The 18,346-nt window shown below is 40.3% G+C and overlaps 1 long non-coding RNA gene across 1 annotated transcript in view; it reads left to right on the top strand.

Moving 5' to 3' along the window:
* The window catches only part of LOC138405941 (uncharacterized), a 132,619-nt gene that overhangs the window by 55,222 nt on the left and 59,051 nt on the right, over nt 1–18,346 (top strand). The window contains exon 2 of the long non-coding RNA XR_011239603.1: nt 8,993–9,130. This is a non-coding gene — a long non-coding RNA (uncharacterized lncRNA). The remainder of the gene's footprint in view (nt 1–8,992; nt 9,131–18,346) is intronic.

Here is an 18,346-nt window from a genome sequence, read left to right as displayed (position 1 = left end):
CATCCTCTGAAGGGAAGATGTGATAATGGATCCCACACCACGTCTGATACCTGCGACATGCCGGTATCCTCTTCCTCCGATCTCTCCTGCGGTCTGTGCGAGGGTGTATCATATCAGCTGATTGTTTTCAATGTGACTTTGATTGATATCAGATCCACGCTGTTGTCTAGTTCACAGACCAGAAGCTGGCACTCGTGGGGTATCGGTTACCTGCGAGTCACCACATTACCTTCCCTACAGCTACACTTTGCTGTGATGTGATGGCACCACAAAAACCGGCATCTGCTCCATCTACCCATCCAGAATCTGTCATGTTTTGTTGATCAAAGAGAGTGAACGGAGTCACTAAATTGTGGCAGATCAATACACCCCATCAGGAATGTGTCCTGCAATATGACAGCTCAAGTATGAGCAATTTCACTCTATCGCTATCATTCTCCACATTTTTTCATTTTGTTGTCCATTTTTTTTGAACCACAAATGGAAGAAATCGGCACTGCAGAGGTTTGATTTGCTTCAGGTGAAAAGTAAAGGCTATGAGGCTATACGGTCTGAAATACATATTTGAACATAGCTAACAGGAAAATTAGGTCCATCACCGGAGCATGGGCACGTTTTCTCCTCTTTCTGTCATTTTGCAGCTTGATGTAAAGGTGCTTTGACGATGAGCAGTCAGCACTCCATTTGATTGGATGGCAATTTCATGCTAGTTGCCAGCTACGTCTGTAACCTTACTGCTTCACCAGCCCTAATTTTTCAAGAATCACGGTCAGAGTGAAAAATGCCAAATGCCAACACTGGTAATGGTGTGGCTTGTGCAGCATGGCAGAACATGTGCACAGGTCAGTTTGAGTTCCAGTTTGATGAATTAAACTGGGGTTTGTGCTTTGTTATGGGCCTCACCTTTTATGACCTGTAATATTTCTTTACTCAGCTTTAACAAATCCAATATCCTCATATTTGTGTTCCTCTGTCCTTACCCGTCAACAAGAGTAGGGAAAAACTACCCAACAAATCATCAACAGGAAAACCATAGAAACCTCAGAGCAACATGTGATGAGCACATCAACAGAATTACAATATTTACAAGACTGACTCGATTATTAGATGGTTGTTCTGTGTATTATTGAGGATTTGTAACTGATGATAATGTCATTTCTGAGTTTCAAGTTTGAATATCTTATTCTACACAATACTGAAAGAAGTAATCGCACATAGTAATGGTTGATGGAGTGATTTCTCCTGCAGCAGGAGATTAGGTGCCGAGAAAGTTCAGTTAGCAACACTGCAACAAGCTAAGTTTCCCATATCTTAAAACTCCACCTGCTGATTCTCATTTTTTTATCCAATTACATCCTGACATGCTCGCCTTGAGCCAATCACTTGTAAGCTGTCACATTTTTTTTTTAAAGGTTCTCCTTCAGCTGTCGTTTAAGCACAGTGAGCACTGCATGAACCAGCTTCTCTCCTGCACCACCTCAACTCCGCATTCTAGATCATTTCCCATCAGAGGCTTCACCCAGAAGCCCCTCTCATGACATCCCAACTTCGTGCTCCATTTTCATCACCACCATGAGGCTCTGGGGTGAAATCTTCTTCATACACTGTTTACTTCCTGGTGGGAAGCATTCATTTCTCTATATGTCCCTCCTGATTGAAATACATATTATGTATATATGAGAATACGTTTTCTTATTGTATTTCTACTGAAACAGCTGAGTTAAAAAGCATTCTGGGGTTTATATTGATAACTAGTTGATCTTCATTGGGGACAGTAGCCAAATGAAAAGCTGCAGGATGATCAATGCACAGAAGTAGCCTTTATAAATGAGTTATAATTAAATGTTCACAGCATCCGGCTTAATTAGTTTACTTAAACCAATTGGTCAACAATAGTGGCACAACTACTGCTCATTAGCATTTGTGCAAAGTGTGTCCCAACATGTGTGCAGAAGTAAAGTTGCACTGTATGTAAACATACACAACTGTGACACTGATTCTTGGCTCGTCAACTAAATCACTATGTCACCACCTTGCATCAGTTTTACTGTAGACAAGCGTGCACAAGTGGCAAATCAACCTAATACTATTCAGCTATGTAGAGGCAATCACAAAATGAGCATGCTGACCAAGCCAATATATTGTTTGTTTTTCCTGCTTGACAATGTAAAAGTGGGGGTAGCTCAGGTATTATGGTGCACAGATATCGCCGCATATATAAATAAACAACCGTGGTCAACAAAACATGCTGTGATTCCTATCAACGAAAAATGCAGGCAATTTGTGTAGAGGCAGCTTTTTTTGTCTGCTCTATTTGCTAGATTTCCATACACCCCCCGCCTCTGCTGTCTCCACAGCCTCCTCGCACATCGGCCAGCAGGAAATAGGCATTCAATGCTTTCTAGATGACTTCCTGAAAGAAATGAATCTCTCATGGAAAATGAGAACAATGAATAATGAAATGCTGGATGGGATGTGCCTGACCCGTGCTATTCATAAAACCTGCGCCTTAGCAGGGAGCCATGTATGAAACTGAAGGTTGTGATCGCAGGGGTGGAAAGAGCCGTGGGTAGGAACATTAGAGTGAGGGGAAACAAATAGGTTTTTCTCGGTGTTCATATAATCATTTGATTTAGGCGGGATGCAGACCAGAGCGTTTCAGTCAAGATAAATCTTACACTTTGCTGCTGGAAGATAGATTTTCATATTTTTCCTCCATTCATAACACTCCTGTGTTTCTTCTGGGATCTGTTGAATTTTCAATCACAGCTGTTTGACAACTATTTTAGGCTGTGTAGGATTGAAAAATTGATACAAAACTTTACCCCTCTGGTACAGCATATGCTTTGAGTGCAGTGGTGTATCTTAAACATGCCCAAGGCTAAAGGTAAAAAAAAATAGCATCAATTAGAGGAATAAGTGGAAGCAATATGGTTACTCAAATCTCAGAACAGCATTTTGTCATATACAAGAGCTGATATTGATGTTTTTTTTCACATTTTGTGCAACAAAACGTTCGCGCAGGCGCTTGGTGGATAATCGTGATATATTTGACGGACAACTGGATATCGCTAACTACCGACAACTGTGCTTGTCAAGATGTCCTTGGACTGGGAGGTGGAGGGTTTAGTGAATACTTCGGCTCTGCTTGCCTCTCAGTAAGAGTCACTGCGTGCCCCTTGCTTGAGTGTAGCTGCAAGCAAAGTTCCTCAGGGAGGAATAATACAGTTTGCACGGAACAGACCATTTACACCGTGTGCGGCCACTTTGCAGCGGGAAAAGTGTCTTAAGAAAACCATAACCCCACAGAGAAAAAATCAAAAAAAATCTGCCAATGACAGAAAACATGGCTGCATTGCGCCAGAAGAATGCCAGGGCCAGAAGGTATTCTGGGTTTGAATAGCTGCTTCTCTGCCTCGCATTAGTCTCAGCAGGATGGCCAGGAAAAAGCAAGAGAGGAAAAAAAAAAATTGCTTGCGCCGTTTAAAAAAAAAAAAAAAAACGACCGCAGCCCTCCAGCTACCGCTGCAATCCTGACATGAAGGAGCCAGTTTGAGCACTTACAAATCTTTCTAATCCCTTTCAACGTAGAGCAGCATTTGCCAGACCCCTGCCTGCTCGTCCAGAGTCTTAGAGAGAGAGAGAGAGAGAGAGAGTAGAGAGAGTGTGTGTGTGTGTGTGTGTGTGTGTGTGTGTGTGTGTGTGTGTGTGTGTGTGCGCACACGCATATGTCTGTCAGTTAGGGTAACTTAGGATGTACAAGGACTTTTGAGAGTCAGTGGGAGAAGAGAGGAATCACAGTGGCTGCTCAGTATGAAACCCACACTGTGCTGTAGAGTTATCATTTACCCTATGGGTGTGTGTTTGGGAGGGGGGGGGGGTTACCCAAGGCTGTGAACGGCATGATCAAGTAATTACAGAACACTGTCTGGGCTCCTGAGTGAGTGTTTCATGTCAAACATTTTTATTGAAGTGAATGACTTTAGTGTTCATTTGGCTGTGAATAATCGTATTGAGCGCTGTGGCAGGGGCGTCTAACTGACACCCAGCAGCGACTGCCATGTCCCGGGTCACCGAGCGCCGTTTACGAATCATTGATTTTGTTGTAGAGCAGCGAAAGACACATCGCCTCATCACTGAGATTCCTAGTGAGACACCAACAAACTGGGGGGGGGGGGTCCCAGCAGCAGCCCAATTATGTTTTTGTATAAACGCCCAGTGTTGCCAGGGCCAGTTGCTGGGCCCCCCTGGTGGACTTTGCCCACTAATTTTACGGGAGTAGCCAATTCCAATCTAATCCACTACATCATTTTGATCTTCGAGATGCTGCAATGGGTAATCGGATGATTGATTGAAGAGAACTGCTGTTCTGACAGACTACTGACACGGACACAGCTGGCTGCCTGTCAGCGGCGATGACTGAATGATGCATGAGGATCTGCGCCCAAAACAAAGCAAAAACCGCCCATATTTGCAAGGTGATAGCACAACCCCTCGCTCGTATCTGTGCTCACTCATTTTCCAAGTATCTGATGCATATCCAAAGACCTTTCTGCCCGGGGACTGTTGATTGCATCCACACACTGTGTGCTTTTGTTTGCTCTGAGAAACCTCTGCAGGGCGATTAAAGGATAAGACCTGCCTCTGTTATTCACCGAGCATCCAACGAGTCCAAATTATTAATTAATTCATGCCGAAGTCCGGCTACTTAACCAGATACCTCCAGTGATGAGAACAGTGAAGATCTTCATTTCAGTTTGCCAGAAAATGAACCACCTTGGCAACAAATCACCATCCATTTCCTCCCTTATTTTTAATGAATGCTGAGAGTACAGTGCGGCAGAGTGATATTGAAATGCAACAATACTCCCACACGTACAATCTCATAGCTCATTTTAAGTACAGACACAATCATTAGAGGGAGAAAACACAATAGAGCTGCACTCCATTAAAGGTTAGCAATGTAGAAAGCTGCTGCTGCTGGATGATAATAAAAAACTGTGTGTTATAATTAAAGTTTCAAATTCTAACAGTATTATGCCGTTACAGTTTAATACAACACACCACAAAGCAGGGCAACAAATAAACCAAAAACATAGTAGTCTTTATAAAAGGTTGTATTTAGTGCTGGATCCACTACCTGTGTAATATGTTTAAGGATGAGAGAATCTGTAAGAAAAGAATGCCTTCAGTACTCCTATGATGAGACAGATGCCGAGGAAAAGTGGTATTGATTGATCAGAGTCTCTTTATCATGTTTATTGATTGTGTTTCGTTGGCCTGTGGATTACAGCCGCACGTCCATGCTCTCACTTTCAGAGCAGAGAAGGAGAAAATGCAACGGTGCTTCACGTAATGAAATATGAGGATCTATTGAATTGGAAAAATAAATGCCTTTTTGAAAATATTGCTCTACAAAGCCAAATTGACGGGGCTTCTGAAATGATCATTATTTACGGGGAGGGGCGAGCTGGAGGAGATGACAGGGCTCATACCGTTCAGCATTTTTCATGCAACAAGATACGACACAATGGTTAGACGAGGGTCAACATAAAAGACTGGCCCGGGAGGGAAAAAAGCAGTGTATGCGGCAATATGCGTAAAGAAAGCAGGGTCGATAACCAATCTAGGCAGCAGAGAGGGTCAGGGATGAGCATGGGGTGTTTATCATACACTGTACCTCAACATGTATAATGGAGGACTCAGTGTGCGGAGCAGCTTTAGGTGTAGTGTGGGTTTCGTAGGAATGTCTGGTGATAGTGTACACAGAGAAAATCAGTTTTAAAGGGCTTCTACAGAGGAGGAACCACACAGAGCTTCTTCACTCCTGTAGAGAATCAAGTAGTTTGACGAGCTGCTGTTGTGAGTGGTTGATTTAGCCTCTAAAGAGTTCAACAGCATCTGTCTCTTAAGTGTTCTATCAGCACAATAACAACATTGTGAAGTACTCTGTTATCACATTGCCTTTTAGTCCGTTTTACATATGCTTGTAGTAATGGGTGGCTGTGGGGTGGAGCGGTCAACCAGGTCGGCAGTTTGATCCCAGTGTTCCCCATCCCGCACGTCAAAGTGTCCTCGAAGATACTGAACCATTTTGAAAACAAAATTGCCTCCTTTCATAGAGAAAGTGCTGCACAAAGAATAGCACTGTATGAATGTGTGTGTGATTTGGTGATAAAACTGTACTGTTAACCACTTTGAGTGGTCATCAAGACTAGACAAGTGAGATAGACTATTAACATTTATCCAGATCAATACTTATTATTATTGCTATATGGTATTACTGAGACTCATAGATTCTTTACAGCAGCAGTCAGTTCTTATTTTTAAGCATCTTTCATCAGGTTTTGCAGGCGAAGTTGTAACCCTGTTAATGGCATATAATAGATTTGTGAAAAAAATTCAGCAACAATTCTGAATGAAACTATTACAGGGAAAAAAATGTTCTCTTGCATTAGCATCAGCTTCTTTAAGGAATATGTCTTAAATGTTGTCATTATAATTGGTGCCTGTTTGAATAGTGTTTCTCTCTTGCATTATGTGTCAGGCTCTCCAGATGAAGAAAAGTACTTGTTTGTAACACAGCTATTGTACAAACTGTCACTCAATGCAATGGTAACACACTGTGCTTAGCAGATTTATTTTTTAACTTCAGTAAAAACATAGTGGAGCAGCTAAAATGTGCGGCTGCTGTCAAGTCAGGAGTCACTAAAATCTGCCTGAGACCAAATCATGACTAACGTTTGTGTGCAAAGACTTATTTTATAAACACTCAGTGTTGAGTCAGAAAGCTTTTGGTTTATTACACCTGGTTTACCTGCAATAAAGATTTTATAGTTAGTCTGTGTTTTTCATAAATTCAAGCTGAATTAGCTTTATCAGTTTAGGTGTGTGTTTTATATATAAGTTTGAATTATCTACTTACTGATGGTGTTTTTTTCATACATTGCATGTGGGCATTTTCGGAGCTCTGTTAAGCAAGCTCCACAATCTTCAGACTCAAGTTCTCAAATCTTCAAAATAAAAACGCTGTGTGAAGAAATGCAGTAATAAAATGAACATTGTGCTTTCACATTGAAGATGAATTGCCAAACATGAAGTAATTCTGTGAAAGATGTTTTCATGACAGAGATCAGACAAGTGAATCACTTGGTTATATTTGTAGAGATTAAAAGACTGTAGTTACAGATAACAAAACACAATCACTATATACCTACACACTGGGTGTAACGGTACACAACAATCACAGTATGTACCTCGGATTTGAGGTCATCGTTCAGTAGAAACAAGGAACAGAAAACATTAAACTCATTGTTTACTTCTCTGTATTCAACCCTGGTTACCTATGGCTGTGTCTTTCTTATCTAAGTATTTTTTACAAAGTAAAATAACAAAATAAGCACTCTCATAAATAAATAAATAAATAAATAAATATAGGTAAAAAAACTATCCATTAAGGTGCAGCATGTTGAAAATGAACTGCACCGTAATTGTAAAGTACTATAATCATATTAAATGTATGTTTTTTTTTTTTTTTTTTCCTTCAAAATAATTAACTACCACCACTAAACATGGCACTAAACATGTCTCAGCTGTGGAGAACACTCCACAGGGGCAGAGGTTTAAAGGCTGGGGTCACCTGCTGGCTGAAATGCGGATAAGAGGAAACTAACAGGGCTCGAATACTTTCAATGCGTGTTTGACCCCTGCGTTCTCATCAACAGAGAACAGTCGTATAGCCGCTGCTGTAAAAACACCTTTGTCACTCGTTATTGCTTTGACACAGTCTGAATTATTTGCAAGCGGCGGCTTTAATGCAGCAGGGAGCTGGGTTTACACTGAACCCGTTCTTTCCTTGTCCCACTAATGTTAGTGGACGTCACTCTGGTGATGCCATTTCGCAATGTTGGCTTTTGTACGATCCACTCGTCTTTGTCCATCGTCATTACAGTGAGTGCAACACTGAAGTGTTCCCACACAGTGGGCTTAAATGATGAGGGAGGGTCTTCACACTCCTGTTTGTCTGCGGTCGCTATGAACATGAACCTACAGCACATCCGGTCCTTCGCTAAAGTTGTTCCTTGTAATTTGAGACGCACATAAATAAGTTCCGTATGTGGACTTGCTGTATTCGATTGGTACATGTGTGTACCGAAGCTAAAGGCCTGGACTGGGAATTTAGAGTTTGGATACATGTACTGTTACACCCCTACTAAATACACATCCACCATTCTCACAACCACACAAACGACTCACTGCTTCATACTTTTGCATTTAATGCTGTTGTAGGTTTGTCCCACCTCATTTAATTACTTAATGTCCTGAAAACAAATCCACCTCAGTGTTTAAGAAAAAAATGTAAAAAAAATCGATCTGAAGTAATACAAATACTACAACACGGATCTAAAAGGCAGCAGCAGCAATGGTAGCCAGGTTCAAAAACAGAAACTCAAATTGCAAAACAATAGCTTATGTTATAATACAAATGTTCCAAAAACCCTCTGCACACATCATGCAACACTGTATAGCAGCATCTGTCTGCAGTCATGCATCAGAACAAGGAATCATCTGCCTTTTTTTCTCACTTCTTTCTCATCAAAATCTGGAGCCTGGTTGATTTGGCAGTTCAGGTGGTCACTTCTTTCAAACTCCCCATCCTAGGTTCTTTTCATTTTCACATATGCTGTAAAACTCTCCAATATATGAAAAGAGATTTTAAAATTCTGTGGCATTCCCTTTCAACTCTGATGTAAATGTGTTTGAGTTAAGAAAAATATGAGATCTGATGAACTGCCAGTGAGGCTAAGGACTTTTAAAGCAATCCGATCTGATGGGCATTTCTGAATTCTAAGTACACAAATCAGATCATCTTCAGAAATAAATGTTAATGAACCAGTTTTACCCAACCTGTAGGGTTACATGGGTTTCTTGAGTGTATGACAATGCAGGTTGGTGTGAAGAATGTTGAATAATGAACAATCTCTGTTTTCAGGTTAGCAGACAGGAAGAAACTGAACAACAAACCCAAAACGTGGAACAGGAAACACAGCAGGAACCAAATAGAAGATCTGGGAGGCAAATCTGGGGTCAAGCAGACAAACACAAAATGTGGACACAAATGACGGACAAGGTAAGTTATTTCAAAGGCTGAACAACTGAAAAATGAGTTTAAAGTTCAGACAAATTCAAAAACAAGTCCAAACAAAGAGTTACAAAAAGTTCACAAAGACATTCAGTCCTCACAAAATAGTTTGATAAAATGTCCGAGGTCACTGAACAAAAGAAACAAAAAACTAAACCTAGTGAAACAGAAAAAAACAGAAAATGAACCAAGGACACACTATTTTGCACCTTATGACTAATTTGAATGGATTCCTGGAAGTGCAAAGCAAAAATGGCCCACCTGTACATCATTTTCAGTGTTGACATGAGCCATATTAACAAAGTGATGGTGGTTTTATTGAGAGCATCACAACTGCTCCTGTACACATCAAGCATTTGATCCAGAGAAATTTCAACAGCCACTGGACCAATTGCCATTACATTTGAAATAGAATCATGATCCCTAGAGGATGAATCTTGCTTTTTTCACCTTTCAGCTTGTCGCATCATCATTTCATCATCCTATTTGCATTTGTGAGATATCAAAGACTTAGGGTTAGATTGGCATGAAACTTTCACACCTTGATGTCCTCTTGTATAGAAGATACAGTATTTAGCGAGTGAACAGGAAAACTAAGTTTACATCTGAAATGTATAGCTTCTTTTTTATGAACCCTGACCTTTTTCGCTTGTGCTGCCAGCTTCTCACAGTTTATAATTGTACAGAGGACATATGCAAACCTCTTGGACTGATTTGTCATCAACATACTCTTACTTTCCAGAAGATTAACAGTTTTCAGTTTGCACTCCTCATACCTTCAGACCTAAATGTCTACTTGCACAAAATAAACAGTATTTAATGATCAAACAGAAAAACTGCCATAAAATGTTGATGCTCTCAAGACGAGAAACCCATTTTGAATTTTATGCCCAATGGACTTCCTTACACATAGCACCAAGCTTAGGATCAAATGAAACTTTAAGGTTATTTTTGAATTATATATACGTATATATATATTTGAGCAGTAGAATAGACTAAATAGACGTCCCTGTTGATGTCTCTCTACCACTTATAATAATAGGTATAATAAACCTTGCAAAGAGTAGGTGATTTTACTGTAGTTTAAATTATTCACATACACTTTATTTTTCTAGAGAACATTAGCATCCCTTATAGAGCAATCTGAAAAATTCTACATTCAAAATTTAAGACATGATGCCTGCTAATGCTCACTGACTGAGCTGCAAAATTACACTTTACCCTCTTCATTTTTATTCAACTAACCCCGAAAACATCTTCTCATGCGTGGTTTTGGCAGAAAACCCCTCACAGAGACCAGCTGTGTTTATGTTTCTGGTTCAACAAAAATCTCAGTGGGCCGGCTCCAAAACAGAGGGGAATCTCCGCAGGAGCGACGTGATGAACATGACCACAAATTAAATTTCAGTATCAAATTTCAGCTTCCATCCGCCTGCAACTCCGAATTATAGCGCATTAGAGCAGATAACCTTGTTGCTACTATATTTTTTCTTTGTGTCATATATAGTCTTATTAAAAATTCAGCCACTCACCTCAGATATGATATTCCTATGAATGATTAATCTTAGAAGGCATATATCTTAAGTATGTTTTTAGCCTGAATGCATATAGGATAAGGTTTTGTGATTTTTTTTGTTGCAAATCCCATGAAAAGACCAAAGCCAGCATAGAAACTATTAAACAAATGGTGGCAAATATATCCCATGTTATATAGTCACTCTTGCATTCCATTCATATTATTTTGCATCTAAAAATAGTCCCAAATGAAAAGCATCATTCCTTCTGTTTGCTGAATCTACTATATACTCTGTTTTAGCTTTTGCACATATGTTGTATGTAGCTAAAGCTGTCGGACAGTCTGGTTTGGTTTACACTGACCTTTGTTATCTCTACATTAGATGTATTTATATTCAAATATATATAATACAAGTTTAATTGACTATTTTTGAATTTCCACTTGATTTACTGAAGCATGTATGAATTTTAAGGACGTACATTTTATTATGTGTAGCACCTTGTAACCCTGGCTTGAAAGGTGCTATGATAAAAATAAAATGTATAATAATTATTATCATGATTATTTACTTGACATCTGGTGTAAACATTCATGTTCTTTTTAAAATAAATTAAAATAACTAAAGGGATCCACTGATCAAGTGCCACCAGGTCAAGATTTACTCAACACTTCTGAGCGTACATGTTGAAAACTTACAGTATACCCATCAGCCTCTGTGTTTAATGGAAATCAGTAAATATTAGCATGCTAACAAGCTTAACTGTTGTGATTATGATAAGCATTTATACTTGCTTATGCATTGTGAATATGTTAGCATACTGATGTTAGCATCTATCTCATAGTACCACATGTGTATAAGTACAGAGCTGCCAGCATAGCTGCAGACTGTCTTAATAGAGATTTATGTACTCAGTGGTAATGAATGGGCTCAAGGCTGAGGACTGCGGAGAATGCGAATGTCCGTAAGTTTTGAAAATGGTTGTATTTTGCTATTTGTTGGTAATAAAAGAGTCTTACCTGTAAAGGCAAATGCACAGATTTTATACAAATGAACAGCTGTGTGAGAATCAAGTGCATTGAAAGAAGGGCGCGATCTGATACAGAAATGAGCTGCAAACATGATGGCAGTCCAAAGATGTTTATAGACACTGTTAAATTACTCTGACGTCTACATATCCACCCATAATCTCTGGCTCTAAGACTAACAAAAGCAGGGATTTTAATACTTCTCTTCAATCAGATAGGAGAGTGGTCTCAAAAATAAGACTTACCTCAGTTGTTATATAAATACACTACTTTAAGGAATGTAACAGAGCAAAGAGCCAGAATTACTTACTCTGTTAATTAAAACTGGTAAAAGATCAATAAAGCTCCCTCTCTCCTGATTTTCCAGTATTAATTAAAGACCCTCACTTTGAAGAGTGTTTTTTCTCCCTTCTGTATCTTGTTAATTAGTAACATTGAAGCAGCTCCAAACTACATGACAGAAACCGAAAATGAAATTAAGCCACGGGATTCTAATCACAGTGTTAGCAATAAGCTATTTTGTACCATAGTCAGTAAGAACCGCTTTCATGCAAACTGGATCTGTCAGTTTAGTTCTCAGAGGTTGTGGCATTAGCAGTGGATGTTAGCTTCTTTGACCAATCTGGTTTAACAGTCAGGATTCAAATGACATGTTAGGAGTCTGGGACAAAGCAGCGCTGCCCTGAAAATGTTCAACAGTGGCCCAAAGCGCAGGAATAAGAGGCAAATGGCTTTCATTGCATCATAACCTTGACCGCAGCGGCTGCTCTGCTTTGAGCTTTGGCCATTGATGCACTCGAGGGCCACTTTGTGCCAGTATTACCCCTCCATGTCGTCCTGCCATCACAGCGCAGCGAGCCCAGTGGCAAAAAAAAATAATAAAATGAAATGTCAAATCAAAGAGAGGACAGAGAATGGTCTTTACCACAGGGCTTAGATTTTTGAGTGAAATGGAAAAGTGGATTTACTGCTGCGATTTTCTGTGTTGGGCAGATATGCTGCAAATTGAGTCAATGAAATATGGAGTGAGCTAGATTCACACTCACAGCTTGTGAGTGAAACAATCATCCTGTGACAAGAACCATGATATTTAGTGCTACATGCTTGATTTTGACACAAACCAAAATAATCACATTTTAATTACATTTATTTTGGGGTTTGAACTTAACTTATATCTGCTGAATATTAGTTTATAAATTCATAACACAGTATCAGATAATGGTGCAGTTGTTAGCTCTGTCGCCTCACAGCAAGAAGTTTCCGGTTCACTGCATGTTCTCCCCACTTCTGCTTGGGGTTTTTACAGATTGGGGTTAGGTTAATTGCCGATTCTAAATTGACTCTGGGTGTGAAAATATGTGTGAATGGTTGTTAGTCTCTGTGTGTTGATGTCGACCTGTCCAGGGTGTACCCTGCCGATTGCCCAATATCAGCTTGAATTGGCTCCAGCTCCCCCTGACTCCCTCTAGACCCAATTCCGAATCCAGACCTTTCCCCCCTCCCCCTACCCACTCTCACTCCATTTGCGCATTCGCATCGAGGGTCTGCCACATCAAGTGTCATTCCAAACCAATTACCCTTAGGTGAAGGGGGTTACAATGCCCTCCAATACTGAGTCGCCATTGATGCAGGCTTACAAACCCCACTCTCGGAGCGGTGCGACACAGCTCCTGGCTCTGGGATGGATGAAATACCACATACCTACAAATGTGAGCACCGTGTGGTTTTTTCCAAAAGACAGGTAATAAATAGCCTATCCTCAAAGATTATATTTATTTTTAAAAATATATATTATATGTATTTATTTATTTATGAGCCCACAGGTTAACATTTTACTATAGAATGAATACAACGGATCAGAGAAAAGGATGCGTGATTGATCCACACAAACTTTCCCTTCATCCTGTTTAAGGTGTCAGATAAGAATTCTGCCATAAACATCCTTGTCAAAGCTTGACCACTTACATTGCCTGCTATTCTCAATATGTGATTTAAATATGTATCGGACCAACAGTGTAGACAGATATTAATGTGTTATTAAAGTAGTGGCTAGATTTGATTCACCAGCCTCAAGCAGAGATGAGTTGTGGGCTGCAGAGGTCCAGCAAACTTTCAAACCCCACAGCCCCAAATCTTTTTCAAAACTGTAGTCTTCAGACATCACCAACTCTGACTAAGTTAGCATCATTTGAGGTAATGTATCTGCTCCCTCTAGACACGAAGGCTTTTATTCAATGTTCTCACACATGCAGTACAACCAGACCCCTGACCTTTGAGCAGACTTAATTTTGCTGGAGTTCTCCTTTATAAGTCACATTAAAGCCCCACTGCGAATACTTTTATGTGATTATAAGGTTTTTGTGTCTGATGTCATAAGTTTTTGTCAGCAGAAAAGAAGACAACCCCAGTAAACATATAAATAGCTTAACACCACCATGTTTGGTTCCTTGGGGGGACATATTACCACCAGGCCCCAGACCCTATTTATTTCCAGGCTTTAATTGATTTGCTGTTTGATTATACTTCAATAATAAAATGTATTCTTCTGCAGTTTTCACACTTTGTTGTGACCACTTGTAGACTTACGAAGGCGTGATTTTTTCTTTCATGTAGCCAAAGACATACACTGTTGACGCTTTGTAGCATGAGGAGGGATTCCTTCCTCTTTAAACCAAAACCAATTTTGCCATCCCCTCTCAGTCATCCCCATCCCCAATGAGACAGAGGGCTGCGTGTGCAGATAGACAAGTTGTGTATGAAGGTGAACAGCAGTTGTTAATGCTGCTAACTACGTCTCAGGTTCTGCAGTTTATATTTTAAGTTTGAAACGATTGGCCGGACAGCCCTCTTTGCCTCATGCTTCCTCACACAAACACACTGACCATCAGCCGCACCGTGAGAAATACTACCTGCGGCAGACGGCCATCCATAAAGATTTCACTGTCTTCAGCAGGTAGACAAATTTCAGCATTAACTCGGTAGATAACTAGTTCACTGTGCACGGGTACTGGTCATGCAGCAAGCATGCAGTTTTTAGGTGCAAGGCAGTCGTCCCCTATGCTATCTATATTTGGGGTCGGCATAAACTTTTTGCAGTTTTCAACAACATCATAAGTAAAACAGAAATCCAAAAGTAATTCTACAGTTCAGCTGAAATATTTACCTTGTTATTTGGGGTTACCATGGTTTCAGTTGACATGGTGTTATACACTTGGTGATTCCATTTCTGATCCTGTTCTCTACCAGGTTAAGAAGTGATTCAGAGCCAGACACTCGTCAATTATTCTGATACGTGACACTCAAATTAATTCTAAACATGCATTATAGGCCTCGCAAATATACCTACGGTTTCACAGCCTTTTTTCAGGTTTAAAAATTTCATTTGATTGGTAAGCACAGCTCACTTTGTGTTTTGTAACGAGTCTTGAATTCTTCCATATAGCTATTTGATCTTATCGACCACTCAATAGACTTTCCTACTGCAAGCAGAAGTGAACATCACAAAACACCAGGCAGTATCTGAAAAAGAAACTTTTAAGTAAATGTAAGATGTTAGAGATGCAACACAGTACGAAATCTTTATATTGTAAGACGGGTTTCTCTCCCTTGACCCACCTAGACATGATGCATGTTGGTGCTCCTCACCCTTTGCTCATGCAGCAATATTATCAACATTGCATGGATCAAGCAGTTGTGACAGCCTCCTGGGAGTCCAGATGCTGCAGGCAGGACCTGTGTTGACCTCGCAGCAGACCTGGGATCAGTGTACTGTGCGCCCGCAATGATCATCCTAGGGCCCTTTTAGATGAGGTGTGCATAATGGGGAGGTTTCTCTCACTGAAGGATGAATCAATGTGGCATGAAGAAGAGAATTTCCACCCCATTTCACCCCCTGATTACCCCACCACATACAGCTCCTTAATAGCTTGTTGTCTGTCATAAATCTCTTTTACCACCATGGCATCACAGATGTATTACAGTGTATGCCTTACATATTAAACCAAAGGTGTCATTGGGATTTGGTGCCGGTGGTGTGTTGAAACAGCACTGTGAGGCAACATGTCTCAGTCAGCACACAGAGCTGAGATATGTCTGCTTTACTGTATCCTCAAACTGCTCTCTGGTCTGTAATAAAGCTGTTGCTGGACAGGATGGAGTGAGGGATGCTGTGGCTTTCACTTCACAGTTGGGACAGCAGTGGACGAGGCCCACAGGCAATACAGGAAGCACAAACTGTGGGTGTGCAGGGGCTCAGGGGTCACTGATGCTGTCAGATAATTCAGGTACCAATCAGTGGCTGAAGAGGAAAATATTGGTAGAAATGGAACCTAGATAAGAAAAGTTTCTCCTGATTGGCAGTGGAAGTTAGAGTGGCTGCTCTGGAGGTACAGCAGGTTGTCCACTAACCAGAAGGTCGGTGGTCCGATCCTCATCTCCCCTTCTCCAGATCCTGAAGTGTCCTTCAGCAACATACTGAATCCCAAATTGCCTTATAAATGTTTTATTTTATTTTTTTCTATAAATACAGACCATTCACCATTTATACAATTTACAATGGAGAATATATTCTTAGCCACTTGGAGGTCAGCTACCTGCTACCTGTTTCCTAATGCTGCAAACAGTGATTTATTTGCATTACCATTCATTTGGCGCTGCGTGTAATTGTCTGTGAAGTTTATCAGAAAGAGCATTATTTGTTTAATAATACTGAATAGAACAGCTTTAACAAAAACATAAAAATACTAAAATGCTGAAAATAGAGGTATGGACCCTTCTGCTCTGCTCCCCCTCCTGCTTCCACTCTCTAGGACTCCTCTCTCCTTCTCTATTCCCCTTGAAAATGAGCCATACGTAGCCATTTCCATTTCCCACCCATCCCCCCCAACAAATATTTTAGGAACATGGAGTACAACCAGCACTAGGTACTGTGTACACAATCCAACCAGAGGAAACCCTTTTCAATGCAAATCTGATAAGAAGAGCTCTGGATATATATGATTTAGTCTTTACAATAATAGTAAATTAAACAGATGTTGAGTGGTATTTGACAGGATTGATTTATTTCTGTGTATTTATAAGATTTTAAATGTAGTTGACGATCTAGAATGCCTCTGCTGCGATCATGTATATATTGTATTGTATTTGTATTTGCCCTCTTGTTTTGGCTGGGTGTCTCCCTGCTGATAAGCTTCACTGGGAGGAGTAGAAGACATGTGTGCACACCTTTCCACCATAGATTAAGACGTGTGTGTGTGTCCCTCCTCCCATTTCTGTAAATTTCCTGTTGTCACACCCCCTCCACTCCAACCCAGCGCTCCCTCCTCTGGTTTGCATCCTAAAGCTGCACAGCCTGAGACGATAAGTTTTAAACCGTGTTATCCGCTCAGTGAAAGGTGTCAGTTTGACTTCACGCTAAAGTATTTTTATTTCTCCATACTTGAATGGTCTCGAATTCCAACATCACCCTTGAAAAATGTTTCATTTGCATAGCAGCCCATGATTAGCTTCCAACACAGATCATGCTCATGCATAATCAGCAACCTAAATATGGATAAGCCTTCAGTATTTGACAGAAGCAGGTAACAGAAGCCTCCTTGTAGAAAACCTGCACATGCAGTGAAAGTCAAATAAATATTTTTGAGGTAAAGGAAAGTCAAATCTACGTATAAAAAAAAAAGTATCCTGTAAAACATAATTTTGCAAACGTTAAACAAATTACACCAGGAGCCTATCGATCCTCGAAAATTCTACCTTAGATATGTAGGCAGCAGTCGCAGTGTGCTGCACTGGGCTTTAGCAATATTTTTTATTGGGCCTCAGCCCGTAAGCACCGTCTTACAAAACCTCTCAGTCTCATAATTTAGATGATGGGGTCCAGAGGGTGTTTTTATTTGTCAGAGAGGAAAAGAAAAAGATTGCGCTGCAACCTTTAATCAAATCTAAATAGAGTTTGATACAACATTCGTCTCGTCTCAGCAGCAGAGGTGCAAATGTAAATTTATTCACGCTATTCAGCAGCGCTACATTTGCACAACTTTGCTCCGAGTCATTTTTTTACAGTCAACCAATTACCGATGGAGCGAGGCTATCTGTTGCTTTCAAGTCATCTTGTTTCAGACAGAAGTTCAGAATCTGTACCAGAATACACAGAGTGCATACAGAACTCCAGCTACATTAGTAGGAGAAGGGAATTTTTTTTTCTTTGCATACATATGCAAATGTGACAGCAATGTACCAACTGGTCATGAGGAGCAGCGGGAGAGCTCTATGCATTAGTCATCCCGGCAGAATGAAACGCACTGACAGAACCACTAATTAATGGTTAAAAAAAGATTCAAGAGTGATTTCCATCCAATTCTCCTCCACCTAATCAGTTTATAATAGCGTTTTCGTCCTCTGGGATGATGATGTCTTCTCTCAGATGTCTGCCTGCTCTGTCATTAAGCCCTCGCAGGCAGGAGCTGAAGCGGATTTGACTGTAGGTGATTTGTGTAATTTGTACTTCTACAGTACAAACCAAAGTAAAATTCATAAAATGGAATGGGGGGATTGAGGAGTTGACAGGGAACTTGTTTCTGACATGTTTGAAAAGAGACTTAACACCAAAACATGGGTTTACACTGGAATTACACGTGGATTTAATGACACGTCTTTTAGAGTGA

Source organism: Paralichthys olivaceus, chromosome 20 (genome assembly GCF_024713975.1).
Source record: "Paralichthys olivaceus isolate ysfri-2021 chromosome 20, ASM2471397v2, whole genome shotgun sequence".
NCBI lineage: Eukaryota > Metazoa > Chordata > Actinopteri > Pleuronectiformes > Paralichthyidae > Paralichthys > Paralichthys olivaceus.
Note: the sequence above shows the minus strand (reverse complement) of the source record. Positions and strands in the feature narration are given on the sequence as shown.